Genomic DNA, 27,323 nt, shown 5'->3' on the forward strand with positions numbered 1-27,323 from the left:
TGAGCAAAAGGAGCTAGACACAATCACACAAACAAACACATATTGAATGCTGTTGTTTACATTAATTCAAGAATAGAAATAAATGAGATAGGAGTAAAGATTCTAACATAAAGACCATCATCTTTCAATTTGGATGGTGGTTACATGAGTGTAATTCAATTGTTAACACTCACTGATCTGTTCAAGACTTGTGCATTTTGTTTTATTTACACTTCAATAAAATTTTACATTACTCCTGTGACACTTTATTTCTGTTTTTAAATTGTTGAATAATTTCTATGAAAAGAAGGATGAGAGGAATCTCAATAATAACTCCAGACCACATCAATTCAGTTTGGACAGGATTAAACAATACCCTTTTAATCACTTGTGTAATGGCCTGGAAATTTCCTTGGTAATCACATCATAACAATTACATTTCATTCAACTGAATACTTAGTTGAAGGAAAGTAAGTATCCGTGAAGTTGATACAGTAAGTATCCCTGAACACTTACTGTATAAAAAATACTGTGCTGTTTGTCAGGGATATAGCAGTGTCTTAGTCCATTTGGGCTGCTATAACAACAACAGCAAAAGCCTGGGTAGTCTATCAAAAAGAGAACTTTATTTCTTGCAGGCACTGATGGGTTTAGTGAGGGCCCAGTCTCTGCTTCTAAGATGGTGCCTTGTTGCTGTTTCCTTCTCAAGGGCAAACACTGTGCCTTCAGATGCTGGAAGAGATGAAAAGGCACAAAGGGAATAACTGGTTCCCTCTGGCCCTTAATAAGGTCTCTAATTCAATTCATGAAGGCATATGCACACTGGAGTTTAATTTCCAAAGCCTGAACATTTTGTGGGACAGCTTCAGACTGTAGTAAACAGTGATGATGAAATAATGTCTATAACTTTGGAGTTACGGTAAAGGAGGAACTCAGACTTGACATATTTAAGGATAATAAAATACACAGTCTAAAAAAGCAATTATTGGTAAAATTTAGACAATATGTATCTATGTTTTAAAATATATCTGAAACTATGCTGTTAAGAATATCTTTTTCTGTGATGTAATATTATTCAGCTCTAATGCTGTTTTCCAAGGCATTTAAAATATGCACATAGTTTTAAAAATCTCTCTTCAAAAATTACTTAATTGACTTTCACATGACATTTAAAAAATCAGTCCAATAGGGAAAACCTTAACAAATAATGGAAAATTTGAGAGCAAAAACATCATAGACATACAGATAATAACCTTAATTTGATACTAGATCAATTAATCAACATAACTAATAAAATATAAAGGTTTATAAAAATTAATAATATTTTAAGATCAAAATATGCTAAGGGAGGGAACTGGGTTACTTCTGCCTTAATCCTGTTAATTAATATTCTCTAATCACTCCTTATGATAAGACTCTTAACAATATTTTATCATCTCATTGATGAAACATTTAACTTGTACCAAAGTACCAGTCCAAAACGTTTATTTTAGTATTTTGAAATTAGCCTTACATATCACATATTTTGTTATAAACCCCTAAAACTAAGCCAGTAAAATTACATATATTGAATTTACCAAAGTAATTCACTTTCTCTACAGTTTCTGTCCAAATTTTTGGTCAAATTCTTAAAAGAAACAATTATAAAAACATAAAATGTTGATTTAGTTTATTGTAGCAATACCCAGTTTCCATTTATCATTCTAATCAAGGTGGGGAAGAGATATGCTGGGGCAAACTGTTGAAATCATGACTAGCATTCTGCTTTCATTATGCAGTAATTGTTTGTTTATTTTTGGAGGCCTGTATTAGTTTCCTGACGCTACTCTAACAAATTTACCTCAAAATAATAGAAATGTGTTATCTCACAGTTCTGAAAGCCACAAGTCCAACATCAATATCATTGGGCTGCAACCATGGTGTCCACAGGATCATGCTCAATCTACAGGTGTTAGGAGAAAGTCTGTTTCTTTCCTCTTTCAGCTTCTGGTGGCTACCAGCATTCCTTGGCTATGTCACCATCTCTCCATTCTCTGCCTCTGGGGTCACATTACCTTTCTCTTTTCTCAGTGTGTAATATTCCTCTGCTTTTCTTTTAAGTACATTTAGGATGTCATTTAGGGTCCACCTGGCTCATCTGGGATAACTCTCTCATATCCAAATCCTTAATTTAATCATATCTGCAAAATACCTTTTCCTAAATATAGTAACATTTATACGTTTCAGGGTTTGGAACATAGATATCTTTTGTGGGAACATTTCTAAGTCTACCACAAGGTCTTTTCTCCCATGAACTTCAACGTATTTTCCATTTCCTTATATTTCACTCCTGTTTCCTTATACTGTCATAAAAGCTTTTGATGGATTATTCAATGGCAAATTCTAAGATGGCAAGTGATATGGTTTGGCTATGTCCCCACTGAAATCTTATCTTGAATTATAGTTCCTGTAATCCCCATGTGTCCTGGGAGAGACCCAGTGGGAGATGATTGAATCATGGGGGTGGTCTCCTGCATGCTATTTTCATGATAGTGAGTAGGTTCTCATGAGATCTGATAGTTTTATAAGAGGCTTCCCCCTTTGCTCATTATTCTTCCTATGACCATGTGGAGAAGGACATGTTTGCTTCCCCTTCCACCATGATTGCAAGTTTCCTGAGGCCTCCCCAGCCCTGTGGAACTGTGAGTCAATTAAACCTCTTTCCTTTATCATTTACTCAGTCCTGGACAGTTCTTTATAGCAGTGTGAGAATGAAATGACGCAAGTTTCTCTCAAAATTTGGAATTCTACTAATTTACTTATAGCATAAAACTGGTGTTTTAAACACAAGGTACTCAATTAAAATGGCAATCTCTATATTGAAAATAAATGTTAAGTTAATATGCAATCTTTCTATATACCATTGTTGTCTACCAACATGTGCTAAATTCTGCAATATAGATAAATATAAAAATAAGTTAGACAAGACTTATCTTGCATAATGCCTTAATACTAAGAAAAGGCAGAGGATTTAGGAAATGAAATGTATCTTTGATTATGTCTTGGTAATATTACATATTTCTGTAACTTCCTTTTTTGAGTGTAGAGCCTGCGTCTTACTCTGCTGCCCAGGCTGGAGTGCAATGGTGCAATCATAGCTCACTGTAGCTTCCACCTACTGGGCTCAATTGATTTTTCTGCCTCAATCCCCCACGTAGTGGGATTACAGGTATGTGCCACCATGCTGAGCTATTTTTAAATTATTCTGTAGAGACAAGGACTTACTATGTTGTCAAGTCTGGTCTCAAACTTCTGGCCTCAAGTGATCCTCTCACCTCACCCTTCTATGCTGGAAATATAGGTGTGAGCCACCATATCCGGTTGTAACTTCCTTGCTTTTTTTTTTTTTTTTTTTTTTTTTTTTTTTTTGAGATGGAGTCTCCCTCTGTGGCCCAGCCTGGAGTGCAGTGGCTGATCCCGGCTCAATGCAACCTCTGCTTCCCAGGTTCAAGCAATTCTCCTGCCTCAGCCTCCCGAGTAGATGGGACTACAGGTGCATTTCACCATGCCTGACTATTTTTTTGTATTTTTAGTAGAGATGGAGTTTCACCATGTTAGCCAGGATGGTCTCCATATCCTGACCTCGTGATCCACCAGCCTCAGCCTCCCAAAGTGCTGGGATTACAGGCATGAGCCACCGCATCCGGTCTATAACTTCCTTTATTTAAGGATGTTCTAGAGTTGTACAAATTATTTCCAGGTCATTCTGCTAACATATATGCTAAACATATTTACTTAGTCATTGATTGCAAAGTAAGATCACCTTGTGAGGTGATAAAAGGAATTTCCGGCCGGGCGCGGTGGCTCACGCCTATAATTCCAGCACTTTGGGAGGCCGAGGCGGGCGGATCACGAGGTCAGGAGATCGAGACCATCATGACTAACACAGTGAAACCCCGCCTGTACTAAAAATACAAAAAATTAGCCGGGCGTGGTGGCAGGCACCTGTAGTCCCAGCTACTCGGGAGGCTGAGGCAGGAGAATGGCGTGAAACCAGGAGGCAGAGCTTGCAGTGAGCCAAGATCGCACCACTGCACTCCAGCCTGGGTGACAGGGCGAGACTCCGTCTCAAAAAAAAAAAAAAAAAAAAAAAAAAAAAAAAAGGAATTTCCACCTTTGTTTTTACTCTGCATCTGTTGCTTCCTTTTATATTCAAACATCGTTTTAGAGAAGGTTTTAGACTTTATCAGAAAGTGTGGAAACAGGCATCATGTCTTACTGAAAACTAAATTAATATGTGAATAATAAGTTTACTAACAATAAATGGATACATGAATAAGATACAAAGGCTTATCTAGTTTCAACCAGTGAAAAAATTTCACATATTCTTGAATGTTCCTAAGACAAAACACAGGTTCCCAAGAAGATTCTCTTGTTCTAATTGCTTCCCAACCAATGGACTTGACTAAAATCACAAGATACAAAATATTTATAGCATAGAGACCACATGCCCTTTGTATGGCTTTCTATATTTATAATTCTTTATTATTGTATTACCTCTTGCTATTTGTTTGCAAAATTATGGTCCTTATACTGCATACTTCAAATAACCAATCCTATGGACAGAAATTAGCACTTGCAAAAAATTCTGTAATAGTAAGATTATCCCTAACAATGATATGGAAATAAAGTAAATGGTAAGTAAATGAGTAAACCACCTGCTGTTATATAATGTTTGGTGTTGACAGAGAGGACCATATTTTAAAAATCTCTTTTTTTTTTTTTTCAGTTGTAAATTAATTACCTTGTATTTTCAGTTTTCTTCATAGTCTTAATATATTAAACCAAGAACTGCATTTTATGATCCTCATAGAGGATTTAACTATTCAGGAAACTATAATTTGAGTCTAATATTTGGCTTCATAAAAAACAGTATCGTCATTATACTTAAAAATATCAATTAAATTTAAATACACATTTTAAAGTTCTAGTTCTTACAGACCTTACATCTAGAATTGCTGTCAGAACATAAGTTATTCATATAAATAAATAAGAACACAATTAGTTTTATTTATTTGACAAGATCTAATTGTTTTCATTAATGTTTCATGTTCAAGAGAGTCTGGCTAGAGCTTACTGTTAGAACTTAGTATACAAAGATTACCTAAATTCAAAATATAAAAACTGATTACATTGTACTTGTTGAATTGTCCTTCTACATCTTCTTTATTTTTAAAATTACAAAGGTATGACTATTTGCTATATTCTTTTTTTAGAGAAGCCCACCAAACATCAACAATTCTAAGCAGTTATAGTACACTATTTTTATAATTATACAGTTATAAATTGTTTTGTATAATATTAAGTCACAGTTTTAATATTTAACATCACAATTAATTGTTCTTGGTTCATTGCCCCACAAAATAATACTTTTAGTCACATAAAGGAAACTATACATTTAGATAATTGTGCAAATGGATTTCATTTAATTATTTCTAAAACAGTTCAAATTCACAGTTCAATTAAAAGGTGATGGATTGCACATAATTCATTCCCTTTTTATTGATTATAGATTAGAGATAAAATTACCTCAGAAGACGTTTTTTCTTTTGCCCATCATTTCAGAGTCTATTACTCTAAATGCACACTGATTGAATCCACAATTCCCTTTTGTCACAGCATGTTTTTGGCTTTCAGCATTTTTCTGCTTATATAATTACATATTTTAAGAAGATATGTTAATCAGTAAACGCTCTGGAGCATTCAGGGATTTAGGGGGAATTTATTGTAGATAATATGTTTTAACTATTTGCCACTATGTATAAGCTAAAGTTATACATTTGCTACAAAAACTGATTCACAAAAATCTTTCATTTGCTCAATTATGATCATCTAGTCCTACATATAAAATCATACATTTTTAAGTTGCAATGAACTTCAGAAATCATCCACTTATTTTAAGGATAAAGAAATTGAGATATGGCAGTGGAGATACTGTGTTAACAGAAGATCTTTTAATTTCTAAATTTATCACTTGCTGGATAGATTACTGCATTAGTTCCTATGATTGCTATAACAAATAACTACAAACTTAGTGACTTAAAACAATGTAGTTTTATCTTCTTAAAATTATGGTTGCCAAGAGTTCAAAATCAAGGTATTCCTTCTAGAGGCTTCTGGAGAAAATCTGTTTCCTGGACTTTCCCAGCTTCTAGCAGCTGTTTTCATTTCTTGATTCACAGTGCATCACTCCAACTTCTAACTCTGTCAATATATCTCTTTTCTAACTCTAATTCCTTTGCTTCCTGCTTATAAGGAACTGTATGATTCTGTCAGCCCCAACTGGCGCATCCAGGATTACCTCCCCATCTTAAAATAGTTAATCACATATACAAAGCCTCCTTTACCATGTAAGTAAATTGACTCACAGGTTCCATGGATTCAGACTTGGAGCATCTTTGTGGGGTCATAGTTCAGCTTACCATGGTTTACTTCACACTATCTGTAAAACAGCCATATATACTAAATTTATAGAGTTATTTTCAAACTCCACAAGATTCTGTTCTCTCTCTCAGCATGATTGTTTCTCATTCTGCATTCTCTATTCTGTTCCATTGGTCGATGTGCCTATTTTTATACCAGTACCATGCTGTTTTGGTGACTATGGCCTTATAGTATAGTTTGAAATCAGGTAATGTGACGCTTCCAGATTTGTTCTTTTTGCTTAGTCTTGCTTTGGCTATGTGGGCTCTTTATTTGTTCCATATGAATTTTAGGACTGTTTTTCTAGTTCTTTAAAGAATAATGATGGTATTTTGATGGGAATTGTATTGAATTTATAGATTGCTCTTAGCAGTATGGTCATTTTCACAATATTGTTCTACCCATCCATGAGCATGGGATGTGTTTCCATTTGTTTGTGTTATTTTTCATTTCTTTCAGCTGGGTTTTGTAGTTTTCCTTGTAGAGATCTTTTACCTCCTTGCTTATGTATAGTCCTAAGTATTTTATTTTTATTTTTATTTTGCACCTTTTGTAAAAGGGGTTGAGTTCTTAATCTGATTCACAACTTGGTCACTGTTGGTGTGTAGTAGTGATACTGATTTGTGTACATTGATTTTGTATCCCAAAATTTTACTGAATTCATTTATCTGATCTAGGAGCTTTTTGGATGAGCATTTTGGATTTTCTAGGTATATAATCATATTGTCAATGAACAGCAACAGTTAGACTTCGTCTTTATCACTTTTGATGCATTTTTTTTTTCTTGTCTGATTGCTCCAGCTAGGACTTCCAGTACTACGTGAAAGTGGGTGTCCTTGTTTGTTTCAGTTCTCAGGGGGAAAACTTTCATCTTTTCCCCATTCAGTATAATCTTGGCTATGGGTTTATCATAGATGGCTGTTATTATGTTAAGGTATGTCCCTTCTATGCTGATTTTGCTGTGGGTTTTAATCATGAGGGGATGCTGGATTTTTGTCAAATGCTTTATCTGTCTCTATTGAGATAATCATGTGATTTTTAATTTTTAATTATATTTATGTGGTATATCACATTTATTGACTTGTATATGTTAAACCAACCTTGTATTCTTGATATGAAACCCACCTGATCATGGAGTATTATCTTTTTGATATGCTGTTGCATTCTGTTAGCTGATTTTGTTGAAGATTTTTGCATCTATGTTTATTAGTGATATTGGTCTGTAGTTTTCTTTTTTGTTATGTCCTTTCCTGGTTTTGGTATTATGGTAATATTGGCTTCATAGAATGATATAAGAAGCATTTCCTCTTTCTATCTTTTGGAATAGTTTCAGTAGGATTTGCACTAATTCTTCTTTGAATGTATGATAAAATTCAGTTGTGAATCCATCTGGTCCTGGACTTCTGTTTTGTAGGCAATATTTTTGTTACTGTTTCAATCTCGCTACTTGTTATTGGTCTGTTCAGAGTTTCTATTTCTTCCTAGTTTAAACTAGAAAAGTTTTATATTATCAGGAATTTATCAGTCTCCTCTAGGTTTTCTAGTTTGTGCACCTAAAGGTGTTCATAGTAGTCTTGAATGATCTTTTGTGTTTCTGTAGTATCATTTGTTATATCTCCCATTTCAATTCTAATTGAGTTATTTGGATCTTATCTCTTCTTTATTTGGTTAATCTTGCTAATGGTCTATTGGTTTTGTTTACATTTTCAAAGAACCAGCTTCTGTTTCAGTTATCTTTTGTATTGATTTTGTTATTTCCATTTCATTTAGTTCTGCTCTGATCTTTGTTATTTATTTTCTTCTGCTGGGTTTGGATTTTATTCTTGTTTCTCCATTTCCTTGAAGTGTGAGCTTAGATTATCTATTTGAGTTCTTTCAGACTTTTTGATGTAGGCATTTAATGCTATGAAATTTTCTCTTAGTACCACTTTTGCCTTATCCCAGAGGGTTTGGTGGGTTATGTCACTTTATCTTTCAGTTCAAATAAATTTTAAATTTCCATCTTGACTTCACTTTTGACCTAAAGATCATTCAGGAGCAGATTATTTAATTTACATGTATTTGTATAGTTTTGAGGGTTCCCTTCAGAGTTAATTTCCAATTTTGTTTCAGTGTGATCTGAGAGAGTATTTAATTTAATTTCAATTTTCTTCCATTTATTGAGACTTGTTTTGTGGCCTATCATATTGTCTATCTTGGAAAATGTTCCATGTGCAGATGAAAATCATACATGTTATGCAGTTGTTGAGTAGAATGTTCTGCAAATATCTGTTAAGTCCGTTTGTTCTATGGTATAGTTTAAGTCCTTTGTTTCTTCAATGACTTTCTGTCCTGATGACCTGTCTAGTGCTGTCAGTGGAGTATTCACATCCCCCACTATTATTATGTTGCCATCTACTTTATTTCTTAGGTCTAGTACTAATTGTTTTATAAATTTGGGAGCTCCAGTCTTAGGTATATATATATGTGTGTGTGTGTGTGTGTGTGTGTGTGTGTGTAATTGTGATATTTTCCTCTTGGACTAATCTTTTTGTCTTTTTTAACTGTAGTTGCTTTAAAATCTGTTATGTCTGAGATTAGAGTAGGTATTCCTGCTCACTTTTGGTTCTTGTTTGCACAGAATATCTTTTTCCGCCCCATTACCTTAAGTTTATGTGAGTCATTATGTGTTAGGCAAGTCTCTTAAAGAGAGCAGATACTTGGTTGGTGGACTTTTATCCATTCTGCCATTCTGTATCTGTTAAGTGTAGCATTTAGGCTGTTTACATTCAACATTAGTATTGAAATGTGAGGTACTCTTCTATTCACCATCCTAGTTGTTGCCTGAATGCCTTGTTTTTTCATTATGTTATTGTTTTATAGGTTCTGTGAGATTTATGTCTTAAGGGGTGTCTACTTTCGTGTATTCTGAGATTTTGTTTCAAAAGTTGGAACTTTCTTTTAGCATTTTTTGTAGTGCGAGTTTGGCAGTGGTGAAATCTCTCAGCATTTATTTGCCTGCAAAAGACTACCTCTTCTTTATTTATAAAGCTTAGTTTCCCTGGTTACAAAATTCTTGACTGATAATTTTTTTTTAAGGAGGCTAAAGATAGGACTCTAATCCCTTCTGGTTTTTAGAGTTTCTACTGAGAAATTTGCTGTTAATCTGCTAGGTTGTCCTTTATGGGTTACCTGATGCTTTTACCTCACAACTTTTAAGATTCTTTCCGTTTTCTTGACTTTAGATAACCTGATTACTATGTGATGATCTTTCTGTGATGAATTTTTATGGTGTTCTTTGAGCTTCTTTTATACGTATGTCTAGATCTCTAGCAGGACCAGGGAAAATTTCCTCTATTATTCCCTCAAATATGTTTTCCAAACCTTTAGATTTCTCTTCTTCCTCAGAAATAATAATTATTCTCATGTTTGGTTGTTCAACATAATCCCGAATTTCTTAGAGGCTTTGTTCATGTTTTTATTTTTATTTTTGTCTTTGTCATACTGGGTTAATTTGAAAGTCTTGTCTTAGATCTCTGAAGTTCTTTCTTCTACTTGTTTGAATATATTGTTGAAACTTTCCAGGGTATTTTTCATTCCTCAAAGTGTGTCTTTCATTTCCAGAAGTTATGATTGTCTTTTCTTTATGGTATCTATTTCTCTGGAGACTTTTTCATCCATATCCTATTTTTTTTTTAATTTATTTAAGTTAATTTTTACCTTTCTCTGGTACCTCCTTGAGTGACTTAATAATCTGCCTCCTGAATTCTATATCTGACAATTCAGAGATTTCTTCTTGGTATGGATCCACTGATGGAGAACTAGTGTGATATTCTCAGGGTGAGGGGTATAGAATCTTGTTTTGTCATATTACCAGAACTGCTTTTCTGTTTCCTTCTTATTTTGGTAGACTTTCAGTTTCAGTGGAAAGATCTGGAAATCGATGTCACTGTTCAGATTCTTTTGTCCCATGGGATAAACCCTTGTTGTGGTGCTCTCCCCCTTCCCCTAAGGATGGGACTTCCTGCAAGCTAAACTGCAGTGATTGTTATTGCCTTTCTGGGTCAAACCATGCAGTAGGGCTACTGGGCTTCGGGCTGATGCTGGAGAATGTTTGCAAAGAGTCCAGTGATGTGATTCATCTTCAAGGCTCCTAGACATGGATACCAGCACCCACTCTAGTGGAGGTGGCAGGGGAGTGAAGTGGACTCTGTGTGGGTCCTTGGTTGTGTTTGGTTGATTGTGGTGGCTTTGTGTTGGTTGGCCTCCAGCCAGGAGGTGGCACTTTCAAGAGCCATTTGAAGAAGGTGTGCCTAGTATTTAATAACTACTTTAAGATAGCAGTAACACAGAGCATTATTTGGAAAATGTATAACTTAGGGAGTAACAGACATAAAGGAGCCCTGGAATCAAGAGGTGATGGATACTATGGCTATTCTACTCACCTAGAGAAGAAAGAACAGCAAACTATATATTTCTAGTGTAAAGAATCAAACTGACTAAGTAGGGGACAACTAATCTGTTTGCTGGAGCCACAAGTCATTTGCTATACCTTTATGTTTCAAAAAGATATATAATATGGCTTATAATGATGCTTCAGTCAACAAAGTACTGGATATACAATGGCAGTCCCATAAGAATATAGTGCTGATTTTTTACTCTACATTTTCTGTTTAGATATGTTTAAATATATAAATACTTCCCAATATGCTACAATTGCTTACAGTGTTCAGTATCATAACATGCTGTACACATTTGTAGCCTAGGTTCAATAGGCTACTCCATACGGCCTAGGTGTGTAGTATGCTATATCATTTAGGCTTGTATAAGTAAACTACATGATGTTTGCACAACAAAATTGCCTAACAACAATTTATGAGAATGTATCCCTGTTGTTAAGTGATACATGACTATATATATAGCATAGCAAGTGACCTCGAATGTCCAAATGACTGGAAATATATCCCAGGGAAAAACCTCCACCTAAACATTTTTTAGAAATTTTGTCAGTCATTCCAGGCCCAGCACAGGAGAGGCTGTGCAACATGGTGATTGGGAAGAAAAAGTTCTATCTTTAGAATAGAGAGAGAGAGAGAGAGAGAGAGAGAGAGAGAGAGAGAGAGAGAGAGTGTGTGTTTGTGTGTGTGGATGTGTATGTTTGTGTGGTCAACAGAGTTTCAGTATCTTTCATGACATTTTTTCCATTCTTTTGAATTAAATTATTTTGAGCTAGGTTTCTACCTATTGCAGCCAAACAGTATAGTCTTCTAATCTACTTTTATACTTTTCTTTTAAAAATTATTACTATCTAGGTGAGTTAATTACATAATTAAATACAGTCAGCCCTTGATTACAGTGGGTTCCCTGTCTTCAAATTCAACCAACCTCAGATTCAAAATATTAGGAAAAAAAAAAAAGCAACAAAAAATAATACAAATATTAAATAATGCAGAATAACAACTATTTACATAGCATTCACATGGTATTAAGTATTGTAAGTGTCAATTAAAGCAGTCAAACCCTGTAAAATATTTGAAGAGATTTATTCTGAGACAAATATGAGTGACCATGGCTTATGTCACAGCCCTCAAGAGGTCCAAAAACATGTGCCCAAAATGGTTGGGGTGCAGCTTGGTTTTATACATTTTAGGGAGGCAAGAGACATCAATCAAATACATTTAAGGAATGCACTGTTTTTTTCCAGAAAGGTGAGGCAACTTGAAACACAGAGTAGGGACTGGGGAAGGGGGCAGGTTCCAGAGTATAGGTAAATTTAAACATTCTCTGGTTGACAATTGGTTGAGTTTTGTCTGAGGACCTGAGATCAATAGAAAGAAAATGTTCAGGTTAAGATAAAAGACTTTGAATACCAAAATTCTTTTGAAGTCTCATGGCGGCTGCGCTTAGAAACAACAGATGACAAATGTTTCCTATTCAGACTTTTTAAAAGGTGCTAGACTCTCAGTTATCTATTCAGATTTAGAGGGGTCTGGAAGGAAAAGGTCTAACTATGTTAATAGGGATCCTTTACATGTGTAAATTTCCCCCCATAAAGGATGGCTTGCAGGGCCATTTCAAAATATGACAAAGAAACACGCATTTGGGGTAAAAATATTTTGACTTTCTTCCTTGTCTCGTGATGTTATGCTGGAGTCAGTTTGGAAAGTAAGTCATGATATACAGGTTAAATAAAACTCATCTGATGAGAATTTATGGTTTATAGGGCATGACTCCCCAGACCTCTTAGATAGGAATTTGGGCAAGATTAAAAAAAAAAAAAAAAATCAGAGCTTAGTCTTCATAAATAATTGAGAGATGATTTAAAGTATATGGAAAGACATATATAAACTATATGGAAATTCTATGCCATTTTACACAACGAATGGGCATCCACAGATTTTGGGCTCCAATGAGATCCTAAAACCAATTTCCCACAGATAGTAAGGAACAACTGCATACATGATTCCAAATGCTATTTTCACTTAAGAAACATATTTATAAAGCAATTTTGTAATCTTTACAGTTAAAATATCACAACATTTTCTTTTACAAAGTCAAATGTTTATAGGCTGAGAAAAAATTCTTAAATTTAACTTTGACAGTGGAGTGGTTTCAAAGCTGCAGTCCCTTTACTGCCCAATCTCACTGACTTCATATACTTCACTATTAAGAGAGGGAAAGGCTGATGCCTAATTATGGAAAGGCCATGGCCTAATGCTGCTCTCAAATTCTTCTCTAGAATTACTTTCTTCTTCTTTTTCAAAAATATCTTCTTCCTGGAGTTTAGAATTTACTGCCTAGAGACAGTAGTTTGGAGACTGACATATCCTTTTCCATTCAAAAATGTAAAGAATATGTAATTATATTAAATGAACTTTCTTTGCCAAAGACATAAATAGCCCAAGGATAACATTTCTTAAGCTATTCTCAGCTTTTGAATTATTGGAAATTTCTGCGGTACTGCAGATTGCAACTTGAACTGCTTGCCATAAATCTTCACAAAGAAAGTGTTCGTCTTTGTTCAGCTGACAGTTGGATGAATATGAAAGAGAAAACGCAATTATATTTTGCAAATTCAAGGCAGGGATAGCTTAACAAAACATCTTATGTTAGAATAGATTATGTAGAAGTATGTATGCATATATCAAATACTAATAACAACTGGCTTTGGTAAGGTTAGATAAATAATACCTGTGTATTAAGCTTTCTGCTATGGAGGCAGGCTAAAGTGCCTAGACCTTACTGGATTGTGAATTGAAATAAATAATCATCATCTTCTCAGGAATTTTTCTTTCAATGTCTCTATGTACATTATGACCAGCAAACCTTAATGTTCGCTCTGCTTGACATACCACAGAGGGGCTTCTTCCTGTCTATAGTATCCTGATCTCCTTTCTCTTAGACCATTTACTTTAGAACACTTGCAAGTACACATTCTTTCTCTGGCTCTTTGAAGTATGTCTCCTCCCAGTTTTCTGCCAGTTTTACAACCCAGAAATTTCTTTCTCAAAAATCCGGGAACCATTTCCTTGAAATGTAATCATCTAAGGAGATAGTGTCCCACTCTCTCAGTCTCTGTGGAAGGATAAAAGTCCATAAAGGACAATTAGTGAACAGTGATGGCCTAATTCCATTCACCAATCTGCCCTTAATGTCCTCCAGTAATTTTCCATTAACTCATTCCAGGGATTAAAACTCTGCCAGGCTTGAAACATACAAAAACATCCACCCTTTTGTTACAGAGAAATTAAGCTCAATGTCTCTACCCTATTGCTGTAGACTTGAATAAAGTTCTCTTTGCTTATTTCTGGCCAGTGTAATTTTTTTTTTTTCTGGCAGCTGAAAAAGTTGTGCTATTTTAACTTCAGTAAATGCCTCCATAGCAATAAGATTGATTATGTAAACCAGCATGATCTCTTGCCTTTTGCATTTTCTCCTCCATATTAAGTAATATATTATGTCTAATTATTTTTAATTGATTTGCTTTTCCACTGTATATATATCAAAAACCAGTCTATAGTTCAACATTTTATTTTAGATATTTTTAATCCATGAAAAATATAAATTAAGTTACTGCCTTGCGGAATTCAAAGTGCCCATTATGTGGATGCAGAGAAAATACCGAAGGAAACATCGGGTGCTAACCTGTGTTCAGCAAGTGCAAAATTAAAATCTCACCCAAATGTGCTGTTTGCTACTATGCTGCCAGAAGTCACACTGATAGCTGAAACTGAACGCCAGTCCTGAGAACAAACATATGGTTGGCTGATTTGAATTTCGGGATTTCTTACATGCTCTCAGTTCACCTTTTAGCTGAAAGTGTTAATGAACAGTAAACAAAACTAAAATGCAAGCTTCGAGATGAGAAACAAAGTAAGATATGAGGAAAAAATGATTTTCAAATAATAGAAGTTCACTGCATTTGAAGAGAAGGAAAAAAGTAAAAATAAAAACATGTAATTGTGAATTGTACACAAATTTATTTTACTTGTCTTTTTCTTACACAAATATATATTATTTAGTTAAACAGAATACTCTCATTAATGATTTTAAAAGGTAAAATAGATTGAATTCGTTTATTTGAGGAAAGAAAATATCTGGGGATTTCACTACAAATATCACTTTCATTTGTTGAATTGGAAAATCCATAATTTAATTGGCTACAAAGTCTGACTTCCATGTGAGCACTCAATACATATTTCACAGTATTATTTCTACTCACATTATCATTATTAATTACAGCATTGAATTGTTAAGAAAACAGAACCTAAGTTGGAGATTTGGCTCCAATAACTTGCCTGGGCAAGTTGCATAACCTCCTGGCTTAGCTTTCCTAATCTTTACAAACATGTGTTCCTTTTCCATCTTTTTATCCAGTGTAAAAATAGCAGTGAACCCTTTAGCTATGAATAGAGTTAAACATTAAAAAATTTGAAAGGAAACATACTATTAAAGCCTTCTAAAATGTATATGTTTTTTTCACTTTAGCAGATAAGCTTTAACGTGTTTCATCAATTCCTCAGCCACTCCCCTCAGACCTCGGTGTGTCACTAAGGCCCCTTGTAAAAGCTCCTGAGATGTAAGAATCATCCTTCTTCTTCTCTCTTAACTATAAATAGTACTCTAACTTCTTACATAACATTACAGAGTAGAGTCAAAGAGAGAAAGAGAAACAGGGAGAATGAAATAGAGAAAAATCACATTTTAAATATTTTTTCTAGTTAAAATGTAAGTGAATGTTCACTGTATTCTAATGTTTCCATCTAATAGAAAACAAGAAACATCATAATTCGTACATAAAGAGACAGAAACACATACACACACCTGCACACATACAGAATACCTTTAAAAAATAAAATAGAAAAAGGAGCAATTTTAGTCAATGCAACCATCTCTGAGCAACAAGGATACATATGCCAATTTGAGATGTAGGACAGGAATTCTTGGATATTTGAAAGGCAGGGCTTTTTTAGAGAACGGAGGAAAGAAGCAGGTCAGCTGTGTTTCATGCATTAAACACATTTTAACGATTTGAAGCTGAACTCTTCAGGATTGAATGCTATTATGTTTTATGTTCTAAGGTTGGAAAATTATTGCTTAAATGCAGCAAGAATATTGAAAAAGAAAAGAAATGCTAGAAAAATAAAATGTAAAATATATCAATAGCAGAGTTGTAAATTTATATGTATTGACTATATCTAGCCTTAAGCTTAAAAAAAAATTAAAAAGTAATGTTTTATAATCCACATCTTTGCCATGACAAATATAAATGCTAAATCAATTTTTTATTAATACTATTGACTTTCAGGGTTCATATGAGATGAAGCACTTTCAATAAATGTCAAATAAGTGTTATTTTAATATATGTTCAAGTAAGTCAAATAAATGATGCAACTCCACTTTGACCTTCTAGGGAGCGAAATTTCTATAAAGATGTTCCACATTTTAAAAATTATGTCTAATTTACAGTTAATATTTCTGTGGTGGAAATGGGTATAAAAGCAAAGGAACTTACATCTAGGACACAGTAGTCCACCAGTGTCCAAGTCAATTTGGTTAGGAATAAATGGTTGGAGTCTTCATAGTTAAAACTTTCCTTGCAATATCTTTGCTGCAAATGCTTTTAATAGCATCTAGCACTCTTGCTAGAGATACCTACATGGGAGGATAAATCCAACAAAGTCCACTGTTTAAAAATTAAATAAATCAACAAATAGGACAATTGGGTGAGAAATAGTAGGCTATGGAAATAACTCTAGTGAGAGATATTGCATATCTCTAAGAATATTTTTTGTTAATAAATAATTTTAAGATCTATTTTAAAGAGTTCACAGGAAAGTTTTATGTGTAATCTCTCACAGAAAAAATCATAAGAATAATAGTTTACCATACATATTAAGAGTTTGTTCACTTAGACAACTCCAAGAGGTTCTCCTTGTTGCTCAGAGATGGTTGCATTGACAGAATACTTGTGACATTATCAGTTTTCTCTTGTGCCCTGCTCCAGTTCTTTACAATATCTAAAACCATGAATTCGGAGATTGATAGGGCTAATAAGGACGTTATAGATCAATTAGTCCAACCATTTCAGGCTACAGCTAGAACAGTAATATGGAGAGATTTAGCAGCAAAGTAATATAATTTTGGGAAAATGTAAAACAAATAAAAATAAACTAACCAGGTGTCTGGCCAACTATTCTAGTGTTATCAAGATATCACTAATTCTCTAGTGATTTTAAGATAACCTCCATAGCTACACATTTATCATTGGAAGCTTTGGCATTGCTCCAAGGAAAAAACTGGTGATATAAAAAGTTGTTGAAAGCAGTCAAACAGTAATTCCACCACTTCCAGGGAAGGTTGATGATAATTAAATGCTAAGCTTAATGAGATATTAAATATTAAAGATAAGCTTAGTGAGAAATTGACATGTTATTAATAGACTGCTTAAGTCAGTGTAGAGGTTTTTACTACAAAGAAAACAGTATAATTACACAATTAAGAAAAATAAGAATAAACATTTTATAAGGACTAGTTTCCTAGTGCAAATAGTTTTAAAGAGATAATTCTTACTGTTTATAGGAGGGTTAAATAAGGTCAATTCAAAGCACAAAAACTGGCAAGGTGCAGTGTCTCATACCTGTAATTCCAACACTTTGGGAAGCTGAGGCAGGAGGATCACGTGAGCCCAGGAATTGGAGACCAGCCTGGGCAACTACAAAAAAATTAAAAATTAGCCAGGCGTGATGGTGAGTCCTGGTACTCCTAGTTATTCAGGAGGTATAATGCCCAGACCGTTTATTCCCCCAAAGAAGACCACCAGAGTCCAGAGTCAAAGCCAAGCGGCAAGGATCTTTACTGCAAGTTCGAACTTGGTCCCTCTGTTCCACAGCATACAAGAGGGCGCCAAACGATGCATGTGCTCGCTTTTTATAGCCCGATGTAAACAGGATGTGTAAGGTTACAGAGGAACAAGGGAATTCTTTTGGTTACAGCATTACAATTGGTTAACATTTTAAGTTATACTTTTAGCAGTTTTTTTTATTGGTTCCCGCGCTTTCAGTAAAACCACTCCACAAACGGTTGTGATCTTATCGGGGACTCTCCAGGTGGTGTTTTTGAGACAAATGGAGGAATGTAATGTTTGTACTGTGCCCAGGAAGTTGAGACAAATGGAGGAATGTTTGTACTGGGCCCAGGACTGAGATATATGGAGGAATGTTTGTACTGGGCCCAGGAAGTTGAGACAAATGGAGGAATGTTTGTACTGGGCCCAGGACTGAGATATATGTTTGATTTCTTACAGAGGCTGAGGTGGGAGCATTGCTTGAGCTCAGGAGGTCCAGGCTACTATGAGCTACGGTTGTGCCACTGCATTCCACCCGGCATGACAGAGCAAGACCCTGTCTCAAAATAAACAAAAATTATAACTTGAAAAACCTCAACAGTATTTATCATTGTATTCCTTAAAATGTGCCAACAAACAGAAATGTGGCTTTGGAAAGAAAAGAAAATAGATCACATAAATAATGGATGCAACTCAATGCACATACTATGAATATGTTGAGGTAAAATATTGAATCAAGGATTAAATTGAATGAAAATATAAATATTTAAAATAGATAACATGCTGTATGTAATTATACATTGATTTTTCAAGAGTTTTACATGAACTATCAGAATAATTGTACTGGTTGATAGAATAGAAATTTCACTAACCTTTACATTAGAAAATGTATTTTCTAAACACACCTATTCACCCAAATGTTATTGGCCAAAAAACTCTTGTGAAGATAAAGTACGCTTCTTTATTTTAGACAAAATTATAAAACTAAAGGGAAAATGTCAAACATATGGAGTCGCTTAGTTATTTACACTCAGTTACAGAAGGAAGAATGAGTTCAAATGGAGGCATAGAAAAAGAAAAGCTGTGGCCAGGCATGGTGGCTCAAGCCCGTAATCCCAGCACTTTGGGAGGTAGAAGCGGGCAGATCACCTGAGGTTGGGAGTTCAAGACCAGCCTCCCCAACATGGCAAAACACCATCTCCACTAAAAATACAAAAAATTAGCCAGGTGTAGTTGTGGGTGCCTGTAATCCCAGCTAATCGGGAGGCTGACTCAGGAGAATCTCTTGAATCCGGGAGGTGGAGGTGCAGTGAACCAAGATCACACCACTGTACTCCAGCCTGGGTGACAAGATGAAACTCTGTCTAAAAAGAAAAAAAAAAGAAAAAGAAATACTGTGCTGACCAGGAAGTAGTTCTAGCAGTCTTGATAATTTGAGGAAAATATGAAGTCCAGTTAAAAACAAAAGAAGTTAGAAGGATGTTTTGTGTCCTGGTTGTTAATTTAAAAGCAAATGGTTCATTACACTGTCCAGAAACGTATATCCTAGAGCAAAGTTAGGACAGTGTCTCTCAGGAGGTTTTGAGAACACAAACTTGACGACAGAGAACAAGATTAAGTGTTATATCTTGGGCAGGAAAAATTTAAAGACAGGTTCTCTATAGTTCTTTCATTTGAGAGATAACATATTGACCAACATATTGACACTTTAATTTAAAATTAACTCAGTGATTATGCTCCCAATCCTGCCAAATTTAAATTCAGATTGACATTATGCAACACATCAATATTTTATATGTGTTCAATAGTGTCAAGGCACAACTCCAAATTCACCTTCAGATTAAAGTCACTTGCAGTTATAGGAAAATAGCTTAAGTGTGTTATAGATGTTCATAGTTGAAATTTTTTTAAGGGAAGATTGCAAACTTATTTTGTTGAAGGAATCTTAAATATGGAAGAATAAGTAAATGTATTTTTGTGTTTAGGAAAATATTTTAAGCCTGTAATAGATGTTCTTAGCTGAAATTTTTTAAAGGGAAGATTGCAAACATTTAATTGAAGGAATCTTAAATATGGCAGAACAATTAAATGTGTTTGTATCTTAGTTATAAAAATAATGTAGTCAAGAGTGCACGTAGGCTGTAATGTTTATATTTTATCTCATGTAATAAGAATCAGAAACTAAGAATTATTTGATATTTAGTATATCATTTTGTCATATTTTTAAAGTTATATTCAAAGAATATTCTATATGAACAATAACTATGATGTCTCTATATCATAGCCATTCCTTGAGAAACGACGTATTTGAATCTGGAGTAGAAAGTTTGCTTGAGTGCTAAGGTGAAAGAGTTATAGATTTCTTCAGTTCAAAAGGAAAAAAGTCTCTGTAAATATCTCAATCCTTACACATTTGAACATTAACAGCAGCAAAAGCAATAATAATTTGTTACTCTTGTTCTTGAGATACCTATTTTTAAATGATAAAAAGTTACCAGTGACAACAGAATGAAAATGTATAACTATAAAATACATATTGTATATCTGCTTTTACTCTAAGTTATATTTAAAATAGTAAGTAAAATTTTTTATTTTCTCTAATGAAAAATGTAGGACTATTTTGATTAAAGTTTTGCTAACTATCTGATTATATGCTATTTTAATCAATGAGAATAATGAAAGATTACATAATTATTATTAATACATGCAAAATAATGGAGCATAGCTAGTCTTAACTAATACTAATTAAATGCTCTGTGATGATTTATTTACATTAGTGTTCAAAATTAGACATATTAATAATGTATCATCATGTCAGTATTAAAAAGAGTTTTACCTCAAAAAAGAGAGGCATGAAAGGGCAATTTAAAACCATTAGCAATAGCCACATAATAGTGCATAGGCTCTGAGTAGATGGAAAAAATAAAAATGCTTAAAACAAGTGAGTTCTATCTCCTGATTTCTACTTTTAAGTAAATGACAGCTACACTATCTGCTTACATTGAAGCTATAATAAGAAATTAATATGGAACATTTTCTTTTCTTGTCCTAATTCAGCCTGGTATTATTTTATAAAGTTTCTACACATAATAAGTTTCAAGATTTGCATTAGCTTTCTGAGTTACCGTAATGCCACTGAAAATCTTACTACTCCCATATCTACCATGTCATACTCAGTCATTTCCCCTTTATTTTTATTGCCCTACACTCTTGTTCATACTCTTGTTTTCCCTTAGGATTATTGGGTTAACTCTGCCTATAATTTCTGATCCTTGCCTATATTAAAATCAATGAGTCCCATACATTATTACTAATATAATCATTCATGAATTTTGATCATGTCATTGTTCTCAGGAATATTTTCAAAATTTTTTTATCCACCAGTATAGTATCCCATAACCTATTTCATATCCATTTCCCAAAAGTATCATATGATATCCTAAGATATAGGAATAATAATTCTATAGGAATAAAAACCTACATACATAGAAATTTTATGGTAGATAATTCTATGACATAGAAATAACTTATAACACAACATAAATAATAATAATGTCTTATTTTATTGCAAATATTATACTTGTTATTCTCCTGAGTTCTAAACATTTCATGCCTTTGTTTCATTGTTCTTTTGCCTAGTTCAGACTCCTGCCTCACACCTGTAAAATTTTCTAAGATGTTCTGCAGCTGCTATGGAGTACTAAGTTATAAGTAAGTGATCATTTTCTTAGATAACAACTATAAACTTTAGACCAAGTGCAAAAATCAATACTGCTGGGATTCTAATAAGTGAATAAAATCAGGCACGTTTTGGAGGCTTCTCAAAACATGGAACAAATCATCATAAAATAAATCACAAAATAAATTTCCCATTTTTGTGTCTTTGATTTGGAGGAAGACATGGTTACATCAGTTATATCATAGAACAACTAAAACTCTAAGAGAAAGTTCACCACCCTCTGTCGAGAGGTACCAGAAAAGGAGTTGGAACAAATGGGACCACCTGAGATTGAGGAAGGCAGCCTGGAAAAAATAGGGCAAAGAAAGAGGAAAGCTAAATTCTGTGCATAAATGTTGTTCAAATTTCTGGTAACTTATGAACCACATGAGTGTGAAGCAGATTTAAAGCAGTATCAACTGAGGTCTGAGCCACAGTACACTGTAAGTATAATACAATTTGAAGTCTGAATCTAGTGAAGTTAATTGTCGTCAAAAACATAAACATCAACATTGTTTGGAGTACTATACAGAATCCTAAGTCTCCACAATATAATATCCAGTGTAATCTAAAATTACTCAACACATGAAGAATCAGAAAACTTGAACTTTTCTCAAGGGAAAAGAAGAGTTCAGCCTCAAAATAACACAGATGATGAAATTATTACATTTTGATATTATAGCAACCATCGTGACTATGTTCAATGTGCTTAAAGGAAGATAGACTATTACGAATGAAAAGGTAGGACATTCCAGCATATAAATAATACACACACACACACACCACATTAGAACTGAAAAGATAAATATCTGAAATTTTAAAATTTGCCATATGGACTTAATAGAGGACTGAAGATATTAGAGTAAAATATCAATGAACTTGAAGACAGATCATTAAAATTTATAAAATTATCCAACTTTAAGAAGAGAGAAAAACAAGATATAATAAAGAATGTGAACTGAACTTCAGGGCCATGTGGAACAATATCAAAATATCAAACATAAAGGTCATTTGATTCCCAGAAAGAGAGGAGAGATAGGATGTAGGAGAACAGTACTGGAAGAAATAATTGTTCTAAACTTTTCAAATGTGGTGAAAAACCAAAAAAAAAAAAAAAAAAAAAAAAAAAAAAAAAAAAAAAAAAAACCCAAAGATTAAAAAGGTTAACTAATTGCAAAAGGATAATTATAAAATCTATTTCAGGCATAAACAAAGACTAGATAAACTCTTGAAATAAGAAAATATCTCCAAAAACAGCTATAGAAATGTTCTACATGACTTAGAGAAAAATAGCAATTTGATTGACCATCATTTTCCCATTAGGAGCAATGAAAGCTAGAAGACAGTAGAATAACATATTTCAAATGCTGAGAAAAAACAACCTGTAAACCATGATTTTGATATCTTAAAAAAAATTCTTAAATATAAAGTGAAACATTTGCACGTGAAGGAAATTTGTGAATTTTTTTTTACCCCTGGTGGTGGACAGGAATAAATGGGCCTATAAATTTTTAAAAAGTTTATATTTTACATGAAATAGTATAATATTAACTATAAGTAGATTCTCAAATTCTATTGATGCATATTGTAATGTCTACAGCAACTATTTACTAAATGCATAGAACGGGTCAAAGCTAAAGCTCCAAAAGAAAAAACTAAAATGACATCCACAAAAAATCTGATAATTCCAAAGAGGACAAAAAAAGGAAAACTGAGAAACAGACAAACAGAATACACAGGGGAAAAGTAGAAAACAAATGATAAAAAAGGATTCATAGCCCATCTTACTGATACTTAAATGATAATGGTCTAAATGATCTAAATAAACCAATTAAAATAGCTTAAAATAATTATTTTAAAAGAGCAGAATCCAAAAATGCTGCCAATAAGATTCATATTTTAAATATATAGGCACAGATAGACTGATCACAAATATACAAAAAAAGACATGAAAACAGTAAACATAGATGTACACACACAATGGAATACTAATCCACAATAAAAACGAATGAATTATTGATCCATGTGACTACATGTACAAATCTCAAAGTAAATATGCTGACTAAAATAAGTTAGAAACAAAATAATATGTAATAAATAAATCCACTTGTGTAAAATTTTTGAAAAGACAAACTTGACTATTGGAAAGCAGATCACTGGTTACCTTGAGTAGGAAACAAAGGGAGGAACAGGTGCCAAAGTGGCAGAAGAGATCTTTGTGGGCTGATGAAAGTGTTCAACATCTTGATAGTGGTTTTACAGAAATATACGGTGTCAACACACATAAATTGCACACTTCATAAATTTAATTATTGTGTGTAAGTAATACCTCAATAAAACTTCATTTAAAAACAGAGTTAAATATAGATTTAATAATTTAATAAATTATACATCATTTAATGTAAAACTCAGACTTCTCTTTTAAAGCCTAATCTTGTCCCCTAGATACCTTGAAAGAATCCTTCTGAATCTCGTTACCTGCTGCTATTATTCTTTTATATGCTTATGTTATTCTTTATGACACTAACTTACTTTATATTGTAATCAAGTTTTTGAGTCGTATCTGCCTCACATCCCATCCCATGAGCAGAGATAGTAGCTGTTAGAAAACAAAACAAATTTTGTCTAATTTTACATTCTCTTCAAAGTTTAGCCCTTTAACCTTGCTGATAATTGGTACATAAAGATTTTGTTGGAGCAGGTGTTATATGATTGCAAAGGTATATATGTGCTTATGCACATGTGTGTATTTCTACTTGTCAATTATATATGCACAGTTTTTGGTGAGGTATAAATTTAGCCAAGCTGTGAAGTAATGAAGAATTAAGGGATACATGAAAATCGGTTTTTATGGTTCTCAGATGGAGATAGTTTGCTAAATTGATTGCCTCTGTCTTGCTTTCACTTTGAAATTTATGTTTGGTTGTTTGTTTGTTTGAGACGGAGTCTCCCTCTGTCGCCAGGCTGGAGTGCAGTGGCGTGATCTCGGCTCACTGCAACCTCTGCCTTATGGGTTTAAGCAGTTCTCCTGCCTCGGCCTCCCGAGTAGCTGGGACTACAGGTGCATTTGACTACTCTTAATGATAAAGAATAGATAATAGCTGAAATACTGGAAGTTTAAAATCGTAGTGAATAATGGTTAAAATCTGGACGTTATATAATAGGGAGAAACACAACCTTCACCACTACATACCTTAACCTCACCTGAGAGAGCAGACTCCAAACCACTTTATTACTTTCTTAACCAGTTGCAGCTTTTTACAGGTTACAAAATCTATCTTCTTTCTTTCTTTCTTTCTTTCTTTCTTTCTTTCTTTCTTTCTTTCTTTCTTTCTTTCTTTCTTTCTTTCTTTCTTTCTTTCTTTCTTTCTTTCTTTCTTTCTTTCTTTTTTTTTTTTTTTGTGACAAGGTCTCTGTCGCCTAGCAAGCTGGAGTGCGGTGGCCAGATCACTGCTCACTGCAGGCTCAGACTTCTGGGATCTAGAGATCTTCCCGCCTCAGCTTCCCCAGTAGCTAGGACTGCAGGCACGCACCACCATGCCCGAATAATTATTTTTCATTGTTGTTAATTTTATGTGGAGACAGGCGTGTCGCTTTGTTGCACACACTGGTCCGGAACTCCTGGATTCAAGGGATACACCCTCCTTGGCCTCCCAAAGTGCTGCGCCACGCTTGGCCAAAATCAACATTTTAACTTTTACTTTAATGTAGGAGCTTAATAGCAATGCTACTCAGCAGAGATGGAAGATAGGCAATAGCATATTGCATCTTAGCATAGAAAATTGCCAGCAGATTGCTTAAAATTGTCAAATTAAGTATCTTAGTTACAGAGAGTGGGAGAGAGAGAAAGAAAGAAACTGCACTAGCAAGTGCTGTACTAGATAAAGCCATATTAAGGATTTAAATTTGCCTGCCCTATAGGATATCCTCATGCTCTATAATTGAAAACTAAAAAGATAATGACATTAAAACCTCTATCAATAGAATCCAAACTTTTTTTTCAAGAAGTAAATATTAGACCTGAAGGATATAGTATCCTTCAAAAACTGACTAAATAGAAAATAAAATATGAGGCAGTATAGACGGATTATGAAACCTTTTAAAAATGACCATTAGTTTGAATACGTAAAAAGAAAGCACACATTTTTAAAGATTTACTATAACTAAAGATAAAAATACATTTTATATACATATATATATATATACAAATAATTCTTACCTTTCTAAAATTTAACTGGAATGTGATAATAGTTATTCTATCCCCCAAAATGATGCATTCAATATATTATTAGTAACTAGTTACACACAACAGAAAAAGAGATTGTATATCCCTAAATTACCTGTCACTGAATGATATAGCAATTATTCATAAATTAATATATAAATTATCATTAACATTTAACATATAATCACAGGAAAAATAAGAAAACATATAGAGTAGAAGAGTAAAATTTAAGGCTCAATATATTAATTTAAAAACTGTTATAGGTTGGGCACGGTGGCTTACCCCTGTAATTCCAGTACTTTCGGAGACAGAGGTGAGTGGATCACTTGAGTTCAGGAGTTCAAGACCAGCCTGGCTAACATGGTGAAACCCCATCTCTACTAAAAAATACAAAAATTAGCTGGGTGTGGTGACCTATGTTTGTAATCTCAGCTACTTAAGAGGCAGGAGAATCGCTTGAACTCAGGAGGCGGAGGATGCAGTCAGCCGAGATGGTGCCACTGCACTGCAGCCCAGGTGGAAGAGTGAGACTCCATCCCTCAGTCCCCCACCATAAAAAAAAAAAAAAAAAAAAAAAGTTATAAATCGTTTAAAGCCCGTAACAAAAACAAAAATCTCTGATTAACTGAAGAAAATAATTTTTAAAATGAAAACTGTTCAGAAATAACATTTTTTAAAAAACCTAAACAAATTGGAAATTATATGCCAGGCAAATGCCTAAGGAAACAAAAAAAAGCAGAAAAAAATTAAATTAGAATCTAAGAGTATTTTAAAGTTTATGAAAAGTAAAAGATAAAGAAAAGAAGAAAAGTATTTTTTTATCCAATAATAGTGCCTAGTGATAAACTGGAAAACATTTTAGCAGTGCAAATATAACTTATTATAACCTATAATTTGATAATGTTACTTTAACTTACAGTTATGTATTAGGGATTAAGAAGACAAGTAAAAGAGATCACAAAGAATTTTAAACCAACCAAAAGGCAAAATAATTGATAAATATAAAATTTTTACTTATACAAACAATGTCTCCAAGTGTTTGTAGAGCACTACAAAATATTGTCCCAATCTACTGTACAACAAAAAGGAGTTAGCCTATGAAATTAACAGATGTATTGAAAACAGAAATAAAGCAACAAATTTAACAAAATTATAAATTAATGTTAACTTGCTAGTAATTAAAAATAAAATTTTAATGAAAGAAATAAAAGAGGCACTAATTAAGAATTTAAAATGTATAGGAAAAATTGGGAAATTAAATAGATGATCAATAATAAATTTAAAATACACAACAATAGAATTGATAATTAAGATAAAATGTTTTAAAAATTAAAATTGGAATAATTACTGAAAAGGTAAACAATTATTAAATATCAAATACATTCTACTGGAATTAGAAACCTGAGCAAATTAAAGGTTATAAAAAATGTAATTATTCATATATTGTCATAAGTGAAATTATCATCTCTCATAATATATTATAAAAACATTATAATCGATTCAAGAAGAGACAATGAACTTCATAGATCAACCGAAATGGAAGAGAAACAAAAATGAATTCTGGCAAAATACCATATCCAGAAGTTGTATTGAAGAATTGTACCAAACCATTT

This window comes from Rhinopithecus roxellana, chromosome 9 (assembly GCF_007565055.1).
Source record: "Rhinopithecus roxellana isolate Shanxi Qingling chromosome 9, ASM756505v1, whole genome shotgun sequence".
Classification (NCBI taxonomy): domain Eukaryota; kingdom Metazoa; phylum Chordata; class Mammalia; order Primates; family Cercopithecidae; genus Rhinopithecus; species Rhinopithecus roxellana.